Consider the following 21,598-nt stretch of genomic DNA (forward strand, 5'->3'; position numbering starts at 1 on the left):
AAAATAAATATATTGTGATGTATTGTGGGATTAAAGCCAGTCATCCACATCCATGTGAAACCAGACAGGGCATTTTTAGTACATTTTACTGCAAATCAGATAACAATGGTATGATAAAGAGCTGCTCAAGTTAAAAGCTTAAAAAAAAAAAAACTTAATGATGCTGAAACATTTTAAATCGCATTTGTTACAGATGTTTTTGTCTAAACAATTATTTAATTTTATAGCAGAATTGAAGCGTCTATATTTTCTGTCTTATCCTGTTGTTAAATTTTTTATTCAAATTAAAAATATTACTAGTTTAAGCCTTATTAAAATCTTATTTATCTGATAGAGAGAGATAGTTCTGTAGGGTCATGTGGTCAAAAGTTGACATTTTTGAGGTCAATTGGTGTCAATCAGTCACATTTTATTCATTCTGCTTTGCTATAAATAATTTGAATAAATTTAACCTCTGGGTTTATTTTTTCATTCTTATTGCATAAATAACAAGGAAAGGAATGAGTTAAGCTGCTAATAAACCTGCCATAAAGCACTGAGTCCATTTCTTCAGTGACGTGTGAAGAAAACTACTGTAACAGGTATTATATAAATGATAAAAGTACAATAAAAATATGATTATGTTATCTTTAATCCAACCTCCCACCAAATCCGTGCACACATTTTTACAAACTAACTTCACAGAAACATTTGTCTAGAAAATTATTACAGATTTCAACAGCTTCCCTGCTTGAGACCAAAATACCTGCAAAACTGAGATGCTTAAATATTTCATGAGCAAGCAGCATAATGTCACTTGAATGCATGATGTAAACACAAGTAATGTTTATATGTTAAGGACAAACCAGCTGGGAAGCAGCGAGTTGTGAGGCAGCAAAGGCATCCAAGTTTCAGGATTTTCTGGAGACAAGGTTTTATTTTACAAGTAAAGAAGTGACACTGGGTGAGTTTAGTCTCTGATAAAGATGTGAAATAAAAAAAGTTAAACCTTTTTAGGCTCATGATTATGGGGTTTACAGCAAACTTTATAAACTGCAGCTTTCATTTTGGTAATAAATGTAATGCTTTAGTGGCCACACAGACCTCCAGTAGCTCAGAGATTTTAATTTTACACTCAGACACACCGAGGGAAACTTGATTAACTATAATTGCTTCTTAGCTGCTGTGCAGTAATTTTTATTAACAGGTTCATATCAGATGTTTCAGCTGAATGGGTTTGACTAAGCAGTAAGTGGAATAATGAGGAATAAAAAAAAAGGTCTGCGTTCAGCTTAATGCTACCAATAAATGTCAAAGTGCACTGCAAAATATTATTTTATTTTATCTGGAGCTGCACTAATGTAGAGGTAAAGAAAATGAGTGAAAATTAGAACTGCTCTAAGAAATAGCAGGCATTTCTTAAATATTCACAATCATCAGTCTTCCATTAAATAATATTTTTGTATTAGAAATCATTGTAAAATAATTTTACAGGATTCTGCCTCCATTTTGTACATTCCTGTAATCCCTCATAACAGTGTGAAGAGTGCATCTGCAGATAAAACAGCGGCATGACCTCCAGTTTTTGCAGCTTTACCAGAGTTTCTTCATGTGGTCTGCAGGTCCCGACTCTGTACTGGAAAATATGCCCCTTGCTTTTTCTTAACGGACTTCACACAATAAATCTCTTGTCTGTTCTGATCACGACCTTCTGCAATCTCAATCCATCAAAATTCGTTCCATCACGTTTTACAGATCCTTGCAAAACGTGATAACATAAGCAAATGGTATGATCCGGTTCTTTTCTGACGTAAACTAGACACAAGCTGCCTATTCTGCAGTCATGAGGAATGAGACAAATAAGGGAAAGGGTAGCTATGAAGAGCCAGCCTTGTGCTAACTGTGACGAGCGGCCCTTCTTCTCTCCCCTAAGACAGCTTTGTCTCAGCCAGACAGAAACCTGAGGTCAGACACAAGCAATCTATCTGTTGCCACAGGAGTTTCTCTGACCTGAGCCGGGCCTCCTGAACACCTTAGGCTCCAAACAAGACCTTCTTTTTTAGTTCAAGAACAATGAGGCCATTCAGACGACACTGTTCCCGACGTCAACAAAATCATGATTCCCGAGTCCTAGCGCTGCTTTTTCCAGAAACAATGAGGCTGTTTTTTTGTAAAATACATCCCATGACACTCGACTTATTGGCAATAAAAATAGAAGAAGACAAAAACCCAGGACGAGGTTCCACTGTTCGCACCCGTTTGATTATTTGTCCCGTTAAAACTGCACTTTAATGCATTAAATCCTTTTTAAAGCATTTTTATGAAACAGGCCACTAAAAATAAGTGAAAGGAGAAGGATTCAGGATTTTCAAAACCTTCTCAAACTGTAGCATGATCACATCATGATCATGATCTGCCACTGTATTTCAGAAAGCAAATTTTGCATTCAGATGTAGCGCCACACATTGAGGTTTGTGGGAGAAAAAAAACTTTGTTTTGGTCTCATGACAAATTTCTCCCACACGTTTGCTGTTACGTATGGCTTGAGGTGAACCATATATTGTCTCTCTCATTTCAAACATTGGTTTTCTTCTCTCATGTCCTTCATGAAGGCCAGAATTGTGCAGAAGGCAACTGACAACCCACCTGCTGTGAATCTCAGTAGCTCCTCCAAAGTTACCTTGGGCCTCCTGGCTGTTTATCTAACAAATGCCCAAACTGTTTGTTCACCAATAAACATCTCAGGACTTCACAAAACTGTTTATACAAAGATTAATTTATTTAGTAACAACATGACTTCTAAAGTCAGTCCATTGCACCAGATTTTATTTAAGGGTATCAAAGACAAAGGGGTTAAATATAAACCTAAAGCAAGTGTTTTCAATTTTAATTTGGAAAAAAGTATTTTTACCTCACTACTTTGTGTTGGTATGTTTTTTAGAAATCTTAATGAAACATGTGAAGACCTATGGTTACAGTTTGAACATTTTTACTCATGTAAATCCCTTAAATAATTTAAAAATAATGTAGTTTGAGAGACATATGTGATTCCCAAAGAAAAAATTACCAGAACTGAAGAAAATAATAAAATTTCATTATGTAAGATTAATTAACAAAACAAGTTTGGCAACACTTTATTTGAAGGGGTGTGCATAAGATTCACATGACATGTTATGAACATGAAGGAGTGCTCATGAATGTCTATGACTGTTGTCAGTAAATAATGACACTTTTAATGCAAAGTTGCAATAAAAGTTGCATAAAAAGTCAATTAAAAGTGCCAACTTTGCATTGTTTGGTAAATAATCAGACTTTTAATGTAAAGTTTCATTAAAACTTGCGTTAAAAGTCCATTAAGTGTCAACTTAGTTTTAAAAGTGTCATTATTTACCAAATTACACTTCATGACAACACTCAGAAACATTTGTGAAAACTCCTTCATGTTTATGACTGTCATGTCAGTCTTATGCAAAGCCCTTCGAACAGTGTTGTATAGCTTGTAGATCTATCCTAAAGCATAACAGGTCACCTTTAAAACCACTTCACATCAAAATATCATCAAAAAGCCTAAAATAGCCTCACACTGATCCATAAACCTGAGGACAAACCTGTTTGTCCTCAGGTTTATTGAGTTTCGCCATGGCAACTAAGACAGTAAAACTCTGTATCCCAGCCTCTGTCATTATTCAGAAAAGCCCACAAGGTGCTTCAAACCCACAGCTAAGCCTCCACTTCACACAGCTTCACATCAAAAGCCCTACCTGGGCGTGTGCGCCAAGGTGAAGCGGCGCTGCAGAGCGATGCTGCGGTTCACCAGCAGCTTGCGAAACAGCAGCGGGGAGTGTCGAGGGGAGTCCCGAGGAGAGTCGCAGGGGGACATCCTGGGAGATCCACAGGGCGAGCTGGACGCCGACTGCAGCTTGACGGGCTGAGCGCCGGAGCTTTCCAGCACAGCTTCACTCATGCTGCTGAGTAAGAGTTCAACAAACTTTTAAACTGATCCCTTCAGTCCTCACAGGTAGTCCAAGTTACCCATCTCAGATCAGCAACATGTTTCACAAGCCTCGGTTATAATAATGAGCTTCATACTCTGATGGTCCCTGAACACTGCCAGCTTCAGGATCTTCATCACCTTTCTCCACAGGGCTCTCTGCAATCCACTGTTGATGGACACAGACATGAGTGCAGGAGTGAGCCCTCCCCTCGGGCCTAAGCGGCGTGTTTACACAGCGCTGAGCTCTGCCTAAATATGGCCAGGCCTGAATTAAAGTGTTGTTAGCTCATGCCACAGGGGAGCTAGCTGCATCCAGGGCTCTCTTCACGCAGCAGAGAACCTGCAACAAGCAGTTTACATCTGCTTCCTTCAACAACGCAGCACAGCACAAACAGAGAGCAGCAGCCGCGGCTCCCCTGCAGACAAATGCCAGAACTGTGCAGCCCTGGGAGGCCAAAGTCGAGGCGCTGCTCGTCACCGAGGCCCCACTCTGTCTAAAAACAGAGCGCCAGAGATAAACGATAACGGCAATCCTGGAAATGTCATTTTAACTTCTGCTGTCATCTCAAGCAGAGTGCGTAGTGCCTTCCCAGTGTTCCTGGGTGGCAATGGAAAAACTGCATTTCATCTTTGACCCACAGACGCTCGGCGACCCGAGTCTCCTTTAACCAAAACATGGCCTTGTAAATCCAGCTAAAACACACAAACTGACATCCTAAATCTGCTTGTGCCTAAACATTCAGATGATAGGCAAAACGTGCACAATTTAATCTGCTCCAATCAAAAAATAAAGGCTTTAAAGATATCTATCGCTGACGTCACAGAGGAAAGTACATTTGAGAGTTTTAGGAGGATTTAGTTCAGTCTGTTTTTATGCTCAGGTTCATAAAGTCTCCAACTTAAAAGGGTCTCAAACGACAAATCTTAGGGAAATCTCTCCACCTTTTCAACCTCCATCTTGACTAAAAATTAATAAAAGTAATCTCCAACCATAATAACCACAAAAGAACTTGGTTTCATATTTAGTAATTACTAAAAAAATAAGAAAAAAGCAGAGGTTTTACACTTTTCGTCTCTGGTTTTGAGTAAAAATATGTAGAAATATTACAACTTTTACTTTAAGTTTAAATTCCTATAAGATTTTTTTTTTTAATTAAATGAAATTTTTTTAAGAATTTCGAACTGTTGTTCGTTTCTGCTGAAACGAACAACAGAAAGAAAACATTTGCAACAAAATGTCAATTTTGTCATCAATGAATATCGTCACTTTCCTAAAATAATGTCCTGTAATTTTTTTGCCAAAAGTGATTTTGTTTTTGTCTAAAACATCTTTTTAAAAGAAAGAGTTGTTGATTTTTCTTCCCAACATCACATTTAGCAAAAAAAAATTACTCAGGACTTTATTTTAGGAAAATAATATGAATAATATGAACCTTTTCAAAATGTCTGACTATTTCCGTTTTAAAATTAGGGTAAATTATAAAATTATAATAATAATTAAACAATATATTAGTGTAATTGTAAGTTATACTTATAATTATAAATTATGAAATTAGATTATAAATACATAAAGTGCTGCCAGCGGAGGCCAGTAGATGGCTCCTGTGGACAAACACAAATGCAGCCAAACAAAGACACAAACAGTACAACTAATCTGCCAAATGGGCATTTTAATCACTCCATATTGATTCAAATCAATACAGAAAATCAGCTGATTCAGTCTAAATTAAATGTTTGCATTTATAGAGAGAATACAGATATATTAAACTTCCATTGTAATGTTTATTTGATCGTTTTAATGTGTAAGATTGATAGAAACTTTATTTCTGACTCAAAGTCCATCAAAAAAAAGAACAAAACAGCAACCAAACAGATATACACATCCATTATCACTTAAAAATATATCTTAATAAAATTTTATATTAGAATTACATAAAATTTAATAACAGAGAGCTGTACCAGTGTCTCTGCAAAGGCTATGATAGAAAAAAATTATGATTTTTTTCCCATCTTTATTATGCAAATTAGAAATATTTTTCACAATATTTGTGCAGATTCCATGTATTTTTTTAAGGATATGATATGCAGTCACAAAAAGCTCCACATTATTCATGATCTGTTCTTTTTCATTTGAAACTAGATTAGCTACAAAAATATTTTGCAACTATAAATAAAAGTCATCATCCCTCTGGATTTATGCGATAATCCTAAATATTTGCTCTGTTTATGTCTGGTAGTGAAGATGAGTTGTGTTTTTCACCAACATCCACGTCTCAATCTGGGTCGCAGCGGTGAACCCACTGCACTGCACAGTTTAACCATTTGTCATTTTCTACAAATAAATATTCAGAGACCTGTTGTCAGTAGTTCATAGAATAAAAGAACAATGTTCATTTTACTCAAACATATTGATTCAAATCAATACGGAAAATCAGCTGATTCAGTCTAAATTAAATGTTTGCATTTATAGAGAGAATACAGATATATTAAACTTCCATTGTAATGTTTATTTGATCGTTTTAATGTGTAAGATTGATAGAAACTTTATTTCTGACTCAAAGTCCATCTTATCTTCTTTTACTATAAAAAGTAAAAGAAGATAAACTGACCATTTTAAGTGGTCTCTTAGTTTTTCCCAGAGCTGTATGTCAAGAGGCAATGAGAAGCATCAAATTGCATCTGGACCCCCACAAAAGGAACCGTCACTGGAATATGTCAAATAAATCTGGATGATTTAAAAACACATAACTAAAGGGATTAAACTCACAATGTCTCAATCAGGCTGAAACAAAAAACTGAGGACAACATGAGGAAATGAGAAAACAGGAGCTGAAGAAACACTAAACAAAATAAACTATCAGCACAAATACATTCAATGCAGGTCAGATTATAGATAAAACATTTTTGATTTTGGGGTGGGTGCAGTACTCTGGATCTTCCTGAAGGGGGATGCAGAGCCACCTAGCTTATCTAAACCCCTCTGGAGGGTTTCACTGAGTGTGTAGGCTGCTTTGTGTCTGATGACAGATCATCAAGGTGACTGATTGGAGAGTCGCAGCCGAACTGAAAGGGAAGAAGCCTGATCCTTCAAACTCCATCAACGAGAAAATTGCAAGTTGTAATTTTTAGCAAGCAGCGGCACAATTTTAGCATCCAAAGGCTTCTTTTTGCAAGGATTTATTTTTCATCCCAACTGTCAACTGCAGCCTCTACACACAGATAGGATAAATCTACAGCATTATTATATGTTAATGTTAGTTTCAGGTCAGACTGCCATCAGTGGCGACATTTAAAAAACAAAACAGCGAGGCATATCTGAACATTCATTAGTGAGAATGTTTTTAAAAGGAGGAGAACCCTTGAAAGTTGGAACACTGATTATAAAAACCATTCTGCAGAAACAAACCTCTTCTCTGCAACCGGGAAAAAGAGTAATTACAGATACACCGATCACCATGATGCTCCGAATGCCCAGTCAACTCTTTGTATTTGAAACCAGCAGAAATGATACCAATAGTCTAGTAAACCGTGAGGTCGGTTTTACTTAACCTCTCAATAATTATTCCACCAGGTAGCGATCGGGCTGTACAATAAATCCATCCATCCATTTTCTTCTGCTTATCCTGGGTCGGGTTGCGGGGGTAGCATCTTCAGAGGGGAGGCCCAGACTTCCTTCTCCCCAGCCACTTCTTCCAGCTCCTCAGGGGGAATCCCAAGTCGTTCCCAGGCCAGCCGAGAGACATAGTCCCTCCAGTGTGTCCCGGGTCTTCCCCGGGGCCTCCTCCCGGTGGGACGTGCCAGGAACACCTCACCAGGGAGGCGTCCAGGAGGCATCCTGACCAGATGCCCGAGTCACATTCAACTGGCTCCTCTCGACGTGGAGGAGCATCGGCTCTACTCTGAGTCTCTCACGGATGACTGAGCTTCTCACCCTATCTGTAAGGGAGAGCCCAGCCACCCTACGGAGAAAACCCATTTCGGCCGCTTGTATCCGCGATCTCGTTCTTTTGGTCATGACCCAAAGCTCATGACTAAAGATGAGGGTGGGAACGTGCCCGCTTCACGGCAGATGCTGCGCCAATCCGCCTGTCGATCTCCCGCTCCCTTCTTCCCTCAATCGTGAACAAGATCCCGAGATACTTACAGATACAGGCGATTCTGATACAATAAATCAATAACAATAAATAATGTCTGATAGAACTTTCACTGAACTCTGATCCACCCTTTCACCAACATTTTCATATTGTTCAAATAAACTTTATCTGATTTCCTGTTCTCCTGGTGTTCTGCATGTGGGTTAAGAAACTGGAACCCATCATGCCAATATCGACTGATCTGAAACGCTTATTTCATAATATGTTTCAGTCATATCGTCCAGCCTTAGAGATTAGTAGAGACTAATTTAGCCAAACATGAGGGATGTCTTCCCAATATGACTTCTTTGTTTCCTCCAGAATTATGTGGCCGTCAAAGAAAAACCTGCATATTTTTAATATATTGCTATAACTCTAGTTATCTAAATCCGAGATTCAAACTTCACTATTGCACAGAACGACTTTCAAACCTTAACTTAGAGTTTTCAGGAATTATGACATTCAATATCTTTAATATCATCTTTCATAGACATTGTTTTTCTATCACATTTAAAAACAACAAACGTAACCAAAAATGCTTTACATTTCAATTAAAAGCAGAAAGATAGCATTAGTCTTGACTTTAGTGAAGATGCTGACAAAAAGAAAGTCATTGTTGAAAGAAACTCACGAAGAAACGAGTCATGAATGACACTATATTACGCTAAACACACTACAGTAAAACATGGCGGTGGCAGCATAATGCTGTGTAGATGTATTTGAAGATGCAAAATACTTAAAACCAGACAACAGCCCAAAACATACAACTGATCTTGTAAAGCAAACAAGAAGGGTCTTAGAGCCAAACCTTGAACTCCTCTGTCCCTCATTTCAATTAAACAGACCATTAATTTTACTTTAAATGTAGAATGACAAATTACTTAGACTCACTTCAAAGATAAGCACATATTCACTCCTAGAAGTGGTGCTTATTCAAATAACAGGAGCTCAAACAGGGATTTCAGAAAAGGAAAATAACCAAAAATAATGCCGTGTTTGGTAAAAGTCCTGAGCCTCCTTCATTTCTCATCATTTTCCTTGTTAAATAAGAAACAAGACTGAGAAAAAGCAGCTCATCCAAAACTAGTGTTAGGTTTTTGCTGATATACAAACAAGGTTGTTAACTGTGTTGAATATTCAAATACACATTTTCATTCAGAGGATTGTTCATAGGCAGATCTGTTGTCCTTTGAGTGAAGCTATGAGCCGATTTTACCTTTTATAGGTAAATGTTTGAGTAAAATAAATATTATTCTTTTATTCTATGAACTACTGACAACATGTCTCTGATATTCCAAGTAAAAATTTTGTATTTATTTACAGAAAATGAGAAATGGTCAAAATAACGAAAAAGATGCAGTGCTTCCAGACCTCAAATAATGCAAAGAAAACAAGTTTATATTCATTTAAAAACAGCAATACCATTGTTTTAACTCAGAAATCAAAATTTGGTGGAAAAACCAGGAGGATTTCAATGGGGTTCAGTGCAGTGGGCTCTTAATTTTTTCCAGATCTGTATGTTCCTGTTAAATTATAGATAAAATATATACAAAATCAGCCTCTATTAAATTAAATATGTTCAGTATTCAAGGAAGAATTGTAAATCTTACTGAGTTTTTGTAAAAATGGCTGAAGTTGGGGGTTTCTGTAATATAAACTGACATGTTAAAATCACTCTGTAACGCTGACATGAACTCATCCTGAGAAAACGACACAAAGTGATTTAGAGATGAGCTGAGGATCATCTGGAAAGCCTTTTGTTTAAAAAATCTAACGTAGAACAAACTCTAAAAGGACTTTACATTAAATTAAAGACAATAAACAACACATTCCCATATAGAGCTGGTAAGTTTATAAACAAAGCACCTTTTCTCTTATTAGCAGCTTTTTAAAATGTGAGTGGTCTCCATGTGAAGTGAATAAATCCTGATACTGCACAACTTTAAATGAGGGATCAATTAATGAAGATTCAACGGATCGTTCTGACTATTTATCTTAAGGATTAGTCATTCATTGACTTTGGCTGCTTCAGGCGGCTGTTTATTCATTCATTAACTGCAATCCGTATTCACTACTGGCAAGCAATTATAAAGCTGACAATATTAAGAGTGAATATTTACTTAATTTATCTTAATATATATGATATTACAAGAATTTGATTGGTAATTGTACGCCAGTCAATAATCATTTTAAATTAAGTCAATTAAGTCTACCCAAACTGTGTAATTTGACATTTGACAAATAAATTTGAAACCCTGCAGTTTATAAAAAGCTCTTGTTTTTTCAACAGAAGGTTTTGGTAGTAGGATAAGACTGCTTGGTTAATGAAAGAAAAACCCACAATGGTCACAGAAATAACTTGAATATGAAAAAATAATAATAAATAAAAGAAATTCTATGAAAATGAACAAATGAAAGTCAGACATTGATTTTCAAACATGTTTCAACAGAATTATTTTAAAAATAAGCTCATGAAACAAGTCTGGACAAAAATAGTGTGTCCAAAGGGACGTGCAAAATTATTATTTCTGAAAGAAACCATTGTGGGTTTTCCTTTAATAAACAAGAGGAACCAACCATTTTGTCCTCATGTGTATCAATACTGGTGTATTTCGCAAAACTGTTTTGGAAAACTTCTTTCTATAATCTGTTTAAAATAAAAAACCAAGGTTGTTTATGTAAAGTTGGTGAGTCAAATGACTAAAAACAAAAAACTCAGTCTGACTAAATGTTACATGTCTTTTTATACAGTGTGGAAACATGTAAATTCTTGGTTTCCACAAACTGAAGCTTTTCTTTATTTTTATTTTTTGCGACATTTTCCATTGTGTTAGAGGACAGTAATGATGAATGCCAAGGCCAGAAAACACTCAGCCATCAGTGTGATGATCACACGGCATCAGATCTAACTGTCTGTCAGCGACTGTTGCATCTCCACGGCAACCGGGAACTCCTCAATGACAAACGGTTAGCTGTCTTTGAAACGCCACGTCAGCTGGGAGTCTACCTACGCTCAGCGACCTTGCAGCCCGTCCAAAGACGTGACTGAACGCCGCACATCTGGAGACAAACCAGCCAGCTGATGATAAGACGCATTTCAGATCATTTTCATAAAAAAGAAAATTCAATGACCTACGGCTTTAATCTGCTGCTGAAATAAATGGTAAGAAGGGGGAAAAACGTTAAGCACTTCTTATAGTTTTGTACACTCAGCTCTATAATAAAAGGGGTAAAAGTCAATAAAGGCTTGAAAAAAAGAAACACAGAGTGTGATTATTTTTATAAACTAGAAAGCTTCATCATCATCTGATATGAACAACATTTGTGTGTAAATGATTTACAGGATCCTAATGAACCAAAGTAAAGGTTAATAATAACGCATGCAATGCTAATCTGTACGCTAAACAGTAACACATCATCTTGATAACTTATCATGCTCTTTTATTGTGGATTTTATACACTACATTTTATGGTCCTTGTTGCATAAATCTTAGAGCAACATATTTAGATATTTAATCTATTTATGATTGCAAAGCTGGTGTAATAACAATGATGACATTTTAAACCAATTTTTCTGGAAAATGCAGGAACAGAAAAGCCCAATTTCCTTCCAGCGACGCTCTGTCGAAGCTGGAGATTTTGCTTTCCATCTTTCAGTGAAGACAGATGTTAATGAATAAGATGATCGTCTCACAAAAGGCAGAACGTTATTGGAAGATTTTATGTAACTAACTGCATTCTTTGTCTTAGTGTAAAACCTTGTCACAGTATTACATTATCACTGAAAAAACACAACCAAGTGTGTCTTAGTACACTTGAAATAAGACAAAAGTAACTTTACAGCTTGTTTTAAGTCAATACATCCTTAATATTGATGAAGAAGTTCTCGAAGAAATTTTCCAGTGGAACAAGATGGTTTTTTAACAAGTTAAAATGTCTTGTTCCACTGGCAGATTATTTCACTTACTGTATATCTACAACATTTTCATCAATATTAAGAAATTACTGACTTAAACAAGCTCCTGTTCCATGACAAAATGTTTGTCTTATTTCAAGTGTACTAAGATATTTGCACTAGAAAGTAGAGCAAAAGTACTTGGTAAAATTTGTGTTTTTCAGTGAATGCAGGAAGAAATTACACATACATTAACACTTCCACCCTTATTGTCTCTCGGCCTTTCTGCCGTTCTGCTTCACAACGCTTTTGTTACAAGTGTAAAAATGTCTTTCATCAAAGCTTACACTTCCTGTTATCCTTATAAACCCTTTCATTTTATGTTAAAACTCATTTCCAGCTCATTGCATTTGAATATTTTTGCTAATATTGGAGCACTGACGTTCTGCTGGCTGCATCACAGGCAGCTTTGCAGGTGAAAAACAAATCATGAGAAAAAATCCCAAAGAATAAATTTAGCTCTCTTTATAATTTTCCCTCTTTGTGTGAACAGGTGAAATTTCACAAAGCCTTGAAGATGTTCTGTTTTCCTAAAATAAGGTTTTAAAAGTCTTAAAGGTTTTAACATTCAGCTTTGCTCTCATTGTTTCTTTTTACTGTCATTTGATTTGTTTAACGCTTTTAGACAAAAACAACCGTGCCCAAAAGACACTGACATCTAATTACAATTTACAGGAGCCAGTTAGCATAACATGCATATTTCTGGAGGAAGAAGCCAGAGTACCTGGAGACAAAAACACACATTCACTGGGAAACATGTCAACCCTGCCGGGATTCAAACCCAGAATGTCTGATCCTCTTTCAGATCAAAATCCTGATGACTTTCTCTAAATAATCAGCCTTGTTTAAATAACAAAATAACTTTTTGAAACCTCAGTGTTAGATCTAGAATTAGACTATTCCCAGGGTTGTAAAGTGTTCATGGAAATAAAAACAAAAAAATTAAAAGTTGTGAAAGTGTAGCCTTTGGTCACACGTAATAAACAACTCTGGATGGCGACACCTGAATGTGTTAGTAAAGCTGAGGAGTGTTAATTTACACATTTTCTGTCTGCGTCTGCTAAACTGCTTCATTTTCACTACATGTCGCTTGTCAGCAGCGCTGAGAAAAACTCGACAGGTGGTCGACCAACGATTTCTCCATGGATTATATTCTGAAAACTACAGAACACAAAAGAAACCAGGAAATAAGAAACATAAACTGTGAGGATTTGAGTTTTCTTTGCGTTTATTTTAGGTTTCAGTGTCTATTGAGTCTCCATGTTGTCCTGTCTACCCCTTGATTGTTCCCAGCTGAGTGTCGTTCCCTGATTACCTGCTGTGTATTTAATCCCACCTCTGTGCCTTGTTGGGTCCTTGTCTAATCTGTCTAGTGCAGATTAGGTTCTGATTCTGTCTTGTCAAGTCTGCTGTCAGATGTTTCTTGTTGACCAGTTGCTACCAGTTTTGAGCTATTAGCCTTCCGCTAGATGTCTTTTGTTTGTCAAATGTCCAGTGTGATGATGGGAGATTTTTTTTAAATGATTTTATTGACTTAAAAGTCACCATCTTCTAATATTCAAAACTAAAATTAGCCCTGGGTAACATCACCCAGGTGGTTTGTTTTTTAAACACTTATTGAACCTTTAAAATCAGATAAAGTTAACTTTTGCTTACAGCTAAGTTGTAAGAATTTTTTAGTTATTTTGTATAGATTTTTGCTGGAAATAAACAACAAACAGCAACAAACACCTGGTGGTCTTCTGAGCTCATCCATCTCAGGCCAATGCGCCTCAGTAAGGTTGTAAATGGCATAATGAGGAGCACTGTTGTGATAACGCACTGAAGGTGGCGAGTCGGCAAGAGCAGGAGCTTCTTAAAGAGACAGATGCCCAATTTCAAGGCATCAAATTAAAAAGTCCAATTTCATTTAAGTTATGACAACTGAAAGTAGCATAGTCACTTGAATGTGCTATAAAATGATATGTGCCTGGAAAATACATAATAAAGCCTCTTTAAACAACACAACAGGTTTAATTTGTTCACTTAGCCTCAAAATCCTCCAAATCTCAGCGCAATTTAACATTTAGAGCATGTGCAGGGTCAAATCCATAAAGAACCTACCTAAAGAAAGGATCATCGTTCTCAAAGGTCTGAAGGAGTCCACGCCTCGAGAAATAACACACTTATAGGCAGGTGGTCATAATGTAATGCTTCATTAGTGTACATGAAAACTACCCAACAGAACAAAGTACTTTAGCTACAATAAAGAGGCATAAGAAGAAAACGTTCCAGGTCACTTCAGGTCTGTATTTTATTTTTTAAGAAATAATAAATATTCGTCAACTGGAGGTAGTTTTTAAGCAAGAAGCTTTTTGTAGTTGTTCATTTGCCTATTTTTCTTACTTCTTGAGTGCATCCTGTACACTGTGCAGTCATGATTAGGTAGAAATCCAAGGTAATCGGTTGAATAATAGGATATAATGATTCACTTCTCTAGAAAGACCATTTTCTAAACCTGCTTTGTTTTGTTCAGGGTTGTGGAGAGAGTTGGAGTATCCAGAGGGCAACAAGAACCACAACGGAGACTCAAGAGAGAAACAACCAAACTCTTAATGCAGAGGGGAAGCAGATCAGATGCAAAAACCCTTCAGGGTCTCCTGTTTTATCCAAGAACAGAGCAGTAGAAATAAATATTCACAGAGAGGCTGCAGCCCAAAGGAAGACGTAAAACCAATAACAAACCTTTCACCGACCCAGATGAGGTCGTTTATCAGTAATGTTTAAATAAAAAGGTCACACTTGTCTTCTGCTGTTTGAGTTGAAGACCATGGGTGAAGCTGTGAGAGATTAAAAGGTGAGAACATTAGTGAGTTCTCAACCTTTTGAAAGAACATTTTTTACTCCAGTGGAGAAGAAACATCATGACATTTACTGACTCACTGTGAGATTTTTCCTCTGTGGACAGATGCAGCATTCGCTAAACATTCCTCCATTTAATCCAAGTCAATCTTCATGCTTTTAATTTTTATTCTGTATCAAATATAACACACTGCAAACCTAATTCAAACACTTGTAGAAGCACATATATGAAACATTTGCATAAGACAAAACACTTCATTTTCTCCCTAATGTCTAAATTGAGAATATCGTCCTTGATTCAATAAACTCAAAGCTCACAGAAACATTCATATTACAAATCTAATTTTAACGGGCAGCCTGGGTAGCAGCTGCTCTTTAGATTCAATTTGACAAGAGAACTACATCACAAAACTAAAAATGTGTTATGTTTGAACAAGGAGCTTTATGTTATCGAAGTAAAAAATTAATTAACCGGAGCAAACATAATAGTACAAACCAAATTCACCCAAAAAACACCTAATATTCTTCACACTGCACTTCTGTGAAGAAAATACCTTAGTAAATGTTAAATGACAACAAGAGCTTCCTCTTAGAAAGTTTTTTCAAAGCAGACAAGAAAAATTAAAACAAAAAATAAAAAATAAAGTAACATTCCTGCTGAGTAAATTCTCAGAAACTCAGTGAAATGAAGCAGAAGAAACCAAAAGCTTATGTTTGTATCCAACTTACTAAATAAGTACAAAATACTTTTATTCCATAACTTGTTTTGAAATCAAGCTATGGATTCAGCTACTTTTTAAATATACTGAGTGATTAGACTGAGAAACCAAGTTAATTACTTGCAGGATTTAGGATTTGGTGATAGGATTAAATGTCCTTTTCTGTCATCAAATTTTAGAAATGTTTCCCAGGATAATCTGTCAGGAGAATTACAATGAGTTGTATATGAAAGGTAACTAAAATATAAAAAAACATAAGTATAAGAAATATTCGGGACTCCTCAATCAAAAACCTTTAAAATCCAGTTGAGACGAGTCTGAAACTAAAATATCAGATATGTGAGCCAGACACTACCTGCTGATCTGATCACTTTGTGTTCAAACTCTGAAACTCTCTGAGGATCAGCTGAAGGAAGTCAAAAAGATCAGACAGTAACTAATCATCAAATACAAGAAGAAGAAGAAAAGAGGAGAGGTTTGCTGTCGGGAAAACTGTCTGCACATGGGCAAATGTCAATGCAATGTAATAGAAAATTTTGTTTATAGCCTTATTTAATTTTTGATGGAACTGATGATGCTTTTCTCCATTTATTTACTGATTATATCTGCTGTGTTTTGTATTTCTGCTAGATGTGTTTTTCCACTAAAGAAGTTTCCAGATAATGTTTAGATGTTTCCACAGCTGTGATACTATAAGAAGCCTGAAGACATCTTGGGTAAAATGCTGGATCTGGCAATTGTCTTAAAGGACTGACATGAGGAATGCAGTTTGTACCCTTGTTTGACCCTGAACCCATGACTAACTGTTAAAGAAGAATTAGAAGTTTCTCCTGAAATCCTTATCAGCTCTCTTTCCTGCCATAAAACATCCCCTCCAAGAGGTGAGGAATAGTTCATGAAGTGGGGATAAGGATTGTCTTGTGGTCCATCTTTTAATAGAGATAAGATCAGACTTTGGGTGGGTCTTTTAACTGCTGTGACTATATAACTGTGTTATGTGACTGAAATCAGTGTGACGGGTCTTCAAACACTTTTGCCTTCGAATAAAGAAACATTGATCTTTCTCTTATTATTGAAACAGATTCTCATTCTTTGATAAATGAAATTTCCATAACAGCAACTTAATATTCAGATATGAACCAAATGCAGCTCAAATACTGAACTGAAAAATCCACGTCTAAAGCATTTCCAACACCAAGTAAGAGGTAAACAAAACTTAAAGAGGTTCGCACAGGTTAGAAATTATTCATTTTACATTCATAAAATGTAAACCCTATTACAACAGATTTAGGATTAATATTCTACCTGCAGCTGTCTTCTTCTGAATTTTCCTCCTTCAGAAGGTGCATAGCGAAACCAGATTTCAGTATTTTGTACCTTAATTTAATCACATGTGATCAACAACCAGCCTTCACAGCAGCAGCAGTTTGTGTTTAACCTAAACACAAAGTCTAATGCAGCTTTGATTCTGTGTGGAATAAATTAAAACGCAAATTATTAGAATAATCAAACATTAAACGGCATCTTGACGCAAAATGGAATTTGGTTTGAGTTCTGATCATGAAAAGAAAACGTTCCAGATGGTAAGAAAGGAACAGAGCACAGCTGCACGAGGGCGAGGGAAACCTTTTCAAGGTTCTGAAAAAGTTACATTTATTACAGTTGGAGAACTATGAGTAAAACTTGCTCTCAGTGTTTCTTAAAACCAAAACATATTACAAATTCCCAATAATAGCTCAAACATTTTGGAACAAAATAAAACATTCAGTGTAGGGCTGTGTAATAAATCAATAACAATATCTATTGCAATAGAGAGTGACCAATATCAATAGATAATACATCAGATAGAATATAAAATAATTTCACTGAAATCCAATCCAAAACTGCAATGCATTCTGGGAAATGTAGGCAGATGAAAGGCTTTAACCACTCAACTTCTCACAGCTAGCGTAATGCAGTTGGTGGAATCTACTTACTCACTCACTCTTTGGTTACCTAGCAACAACCTGCTGAGGAACTCTCTGGTTACCTGGCAACAACGTGTGAGGTAACTAGCGCAGCAGCAGTTTGAGGTTTTACTACTCTGCCTCAAAACTGCTTAAAGATAAAAAACAACATGTAGTTAAAACTGAGGATAAAACAGAAAAGGCCACCAGTTTGGTAATATTTCAGATAAAGACAAAAAAACAAATACATTCTTATTGATTCATTGTTGTGTTGTGATATGTTTTTCAGTCATATCGTCCAGCCCTAATTCTAATCTAATCTGTAATGTGATTTATATTTTTGGCTAGTTTTGTTATTATTTCAAACCAAATCTAAAGGTCCATAGTTTACATCAATATTTCAGTTAATCAGCTTCAGTCAACCACTAATTTAATTTTTTGTTCACTCATCTTCTTTGCTTGGTTCTGTTACATTTTCATGTTGCCAAAAGATTATTTGTTTGTGTTCTGCCTAGATTTTCTAATTTTACCACAAAGCAAAACAAGCCAGTGAGGAACGATGATTTGAAGAAGCAGATTTCTGCTTCTCCTCGTCGACCAGGCTGTGATTCTTAAACAAAGACGGGTCCGGTCACGTTGTGACTAAGCACCGCAGTGATTCCCTTTGACTCACGGCTCCAGCAGATGTGCACCGATGGGATGAATCAGTGGCATTAGGCCTGCCGCCCCCTGCTTGCTCCTGATTTGAATTTGTTGTGATTACATCTCATATTACCAGCCAAACTAAACCAATTATGGATATTACAAATTTGTTATGTTTGTGTGAGGTGACAAAGAGAGATGAAGAGGAAGAAGAGTGTGGCTGCTGCAGTAAAGTTGCAGGTAAATACAGTGACATTAAAGCATCTAGACATTTTAATTTAAATTGTACAGGTTTATAGTTAATAGATGATTATAATATGATTTAATCATGATTGGGGCATGTTTTTCCCCCATTATATCTGAGGTTTTAAAAGAGGAGACGTGTTGTTAACTTTTCTGCCTCTATTTCTCCTCTGGATTTGTTCAGATCTGGTCTTTCTAACCTTGGCTTTGGGTGCTTTCAGACTGCAGGGTCCTTTTTATGGTTCCAGCTGAGATGAGACAGAAATGAGGAATGCAGGAGTTTATTACAGTAAAAAAAAAACTGTCTGTAACGGTGGGTTCAATCCTGGATCCATTGTTTTCATGTTTTAGATGTGCCTCTGCTCCACTGCATGAAATTGAATTCAATTAAATTAATGCATTACATGATATTAAGTTAATCACAAATTTATTAAAGGCTAAGGGCCCACACCTTCTGCACATCTAAAACATGCAGGACAGTGGGTCCTGAAGAATAGGAAGAATAGGAATAGAGCCACTGGTCTGTAGCAAAAGGTGCCACAGGACCAAAGAACCATGACAAAGAAAAGCTAACTGAGAAAATGAGGAACTTAAAAATTACCTAAAGGTGTTTTTACAGTCCAGTAGTCCAGTAGACTCGGTTCGATTGGGTACCAAAGGTGCAACATTTGTTACATTTTTCAGCTGCTGTGGTTCCCTTTCATATGGCACTGATCAAACAAACCAAAATATTTGAAAAACCTGTTCCCCTCCTCACCTGCGGGGGCACTGCAACACGGACCACTGAAGAAAACAACACAAAAACCTCAGAAGAAGACACTAACACAATTTATTTCTTCAGAAAATGTAAACGAAAAACGAGTGGTGTCAATTTTTTTACCAATTGTATGATTTCTCCTGAGTCATAAAAAGACAATGAGCCAGTTCTCCCACTAACGTTAGATTCAAACATTTGTTTTGGTTGGTTTTACCCAGAATGCCTTGCCCTATAGTTCGCTGCCAGGTTTTGGAGCAATTTCTGGTCCATGTGGCATTCACATACGAATTCGAACCGCACCAGAGTTATGTTAGTTAGTCAGAAAATGTATCCATATAATTAAAAAAAAAAACAATTATATACAGTAGAAAAAATTTACATGTGAATAAAATGAAAGGCAGCAGAAAGAAGAAAAAAAGAAGCTGTATTCAAAAGTTCACTTCAACCAAAATGTAGGTTTGTAGGCGGACCAGAGTTAGCTTTTTTGGTCGGCATCAAAGTTTGATTGTGCATTCAGACCACCTCATATGAACCAGACTTTCTAGACAAACAGACGTCAGTTGGATTAAAATGGTGTTAATTCACCTTTAAACTGAAGAAATACTCCAAAAGAAATCAGTTTATGAGCAAAATCCCATTATTTTCTCTACATAAAAAAAACTAACAGGTCACAATTGTAATTAAAGAAAGCTAGACACTTTTAGTATAAATGATCTGCTATCTACAAGTTAAAATAATTAAACTTAAGCAGAGAAGGACACACCAACACATTTGTTTTGTCAGTTTGATGAGGTTTTAGAAACGGTGGCATTGCAGCTGTGCAGTGATACTTTAAGTGAAAAGTAAAACGGTTTAATGTACAACGGCAATGTCAGAGTCTGGGTTTGTGAAAAGGAAAAGGTCACAATCAGTACAAGGTCACAAAACTAGTCTTTTATCACCAGCCGCCTCTTTCTCTGAAGCCTTTCAACTACCTTTTCCTGCAGGAGGTCTCAGTGGTTTCACGATTAATCACATTCATCATGAAGACTAGATTATTGAGATAATTGTCAACTAATTTAATCAAATAATAATTAACGGAAGTGTACAGATTCAAAAAATCTGAAAAAACAACATACTTAATAATTAATAATAATAATAATTGAGCTAAAACTGTACAAAACATTTATACATTTTGTATTTAAGATAAAAATACATCCACCTGTAAAAATGTTTCAGCAAAAACTCCTCAAGTGGATTAGCTTTAGCTTCGCCTGGTTCAAATTCACTGAAGGAGGTTTTGCATTTTAGGCCATAAAATGTTTTTCGTTTTCAAAAAAGGAATTGAAATATTTATTTGCATCTTCCAACATGTTTCTAATATTGTATTAGAAAAAGCTTAAGTGGAAAGTTTATACAATCTGCCTTTTTTTTAATCCGATTAATCATCAGAATAATCGTTTACTAAAATAATCATTAGTTGCAGTTAAATTATTATTTCCCTTGTTTTAACGTCTAACCAACAAACTCATTTTCTTTTCTTTCTTCCTTCTGCTACATTTTCATGTTGTCAAAAAAATGTTCTTTTGTTACTTTGACATTTTGAGCCACTATTGTCCTGTTTCAGGTCTGATTTTGCAGAGCGTTCAGCTTCTTTATCCCTGAAACTAACACAGATTGAGTCCAACTCAGTTAGAGGATACACAACCATATAATGATGCAGCAGCAAGCTTGGGGGCTGTTGGCACAGGTGTGTGCCATCTGACGGCTCTCTCAAATGCCAGAAAAGACAAACAAGGGTGACACGCAATTTTTTCTGATATTCTACCACTTAAAAAAAGCAGGAAAACAAATCAAACAGGACTCGGAATTGGACCAATAATGAGAATGAGGTCAGGAAAAGCGTAAGGACAGAAATCTCTGTTTGGTTTGGAGAGGATTGTGCCGTACATCGTGTAGGTTTACAGAGAGCTGCCGCATTCATAACGCCGACCTGCTGTGCCATGACCGACTCAGAGGCTGCAGTTTCCACATGGAGGAAAAGTGCTTTACTCATCTACTTGAGCGCTCAATAACTAAGCGCTGTTGATGCCAGATGGATCAGAAATTTTCTGTCTTTACAAGCTACTCAGAAATGCATGCGAGGCTCACGACCCACATCGAAGCCAAAACAGCCCAGAGAGTTTCTGTAAATAATGAAAATAAGCTTTTCAATATTTAAAAGCTTAAATAATGCTTTTATTTAAGCTTTAAATAAAAGCATTATTATTTTATTTATAAAATATAATAATAAATGTATTATTATTTTAGAGGTTTCTGCTTGATGTTGGTTGGGGCATTAAATCTGTAAGGCAAATTAAATCACTCGCAGTAAATACTTACTCATTTTCATGATATTTTGGATCAGGAG

The 21,598-nt window shown here is 36.3% G+C and overlaps 1 protein-coding gene across 3 annotated transcripts in view; it reads right to left on the minus strand.

The window, feature by feature from the left end:
• The window catches only part of pde4c (phosphodiesterase 4C), a 113,656-nt gene that overhangs the window by 54,798 nt on the left and 37,260 nt on the right, over nucleotides 1-21,598 (minus strand). Inside the window, exon 1 of one of the 3 annotated variants that reach the window (XM_023339467.1) lies at nucleotides 3,741-3,759. The exons of the other annotated variants lie outside the window; for them this stretch is intronic. The gene's annotated coding sequence lies outside the window, so the exon portion shown is untranslated. Of the gene's footprint in view, nucleotides 1-3,740; nucleotides 3,760-21,598 lie in introns of those variants that run through there. 3 annotated transcript variants of the gene reach the window in all.

Source organism: Xiphophorus maculatus, chromosome 9 (genome assembly GCF_002775205.1).
Source record: "Xiphophorus maculatus strain JP 163 A chromosome 9, X_maculatus-5.0-male, whole genome shotgun sequence".
Taxonomy (NCBI): Eukaryota; Metazoa; Chordata; class Actinopteri; order Cyprinodontiformes; family Poeciliidae; genus Xiphophorus; species Xiphophorus maculatus.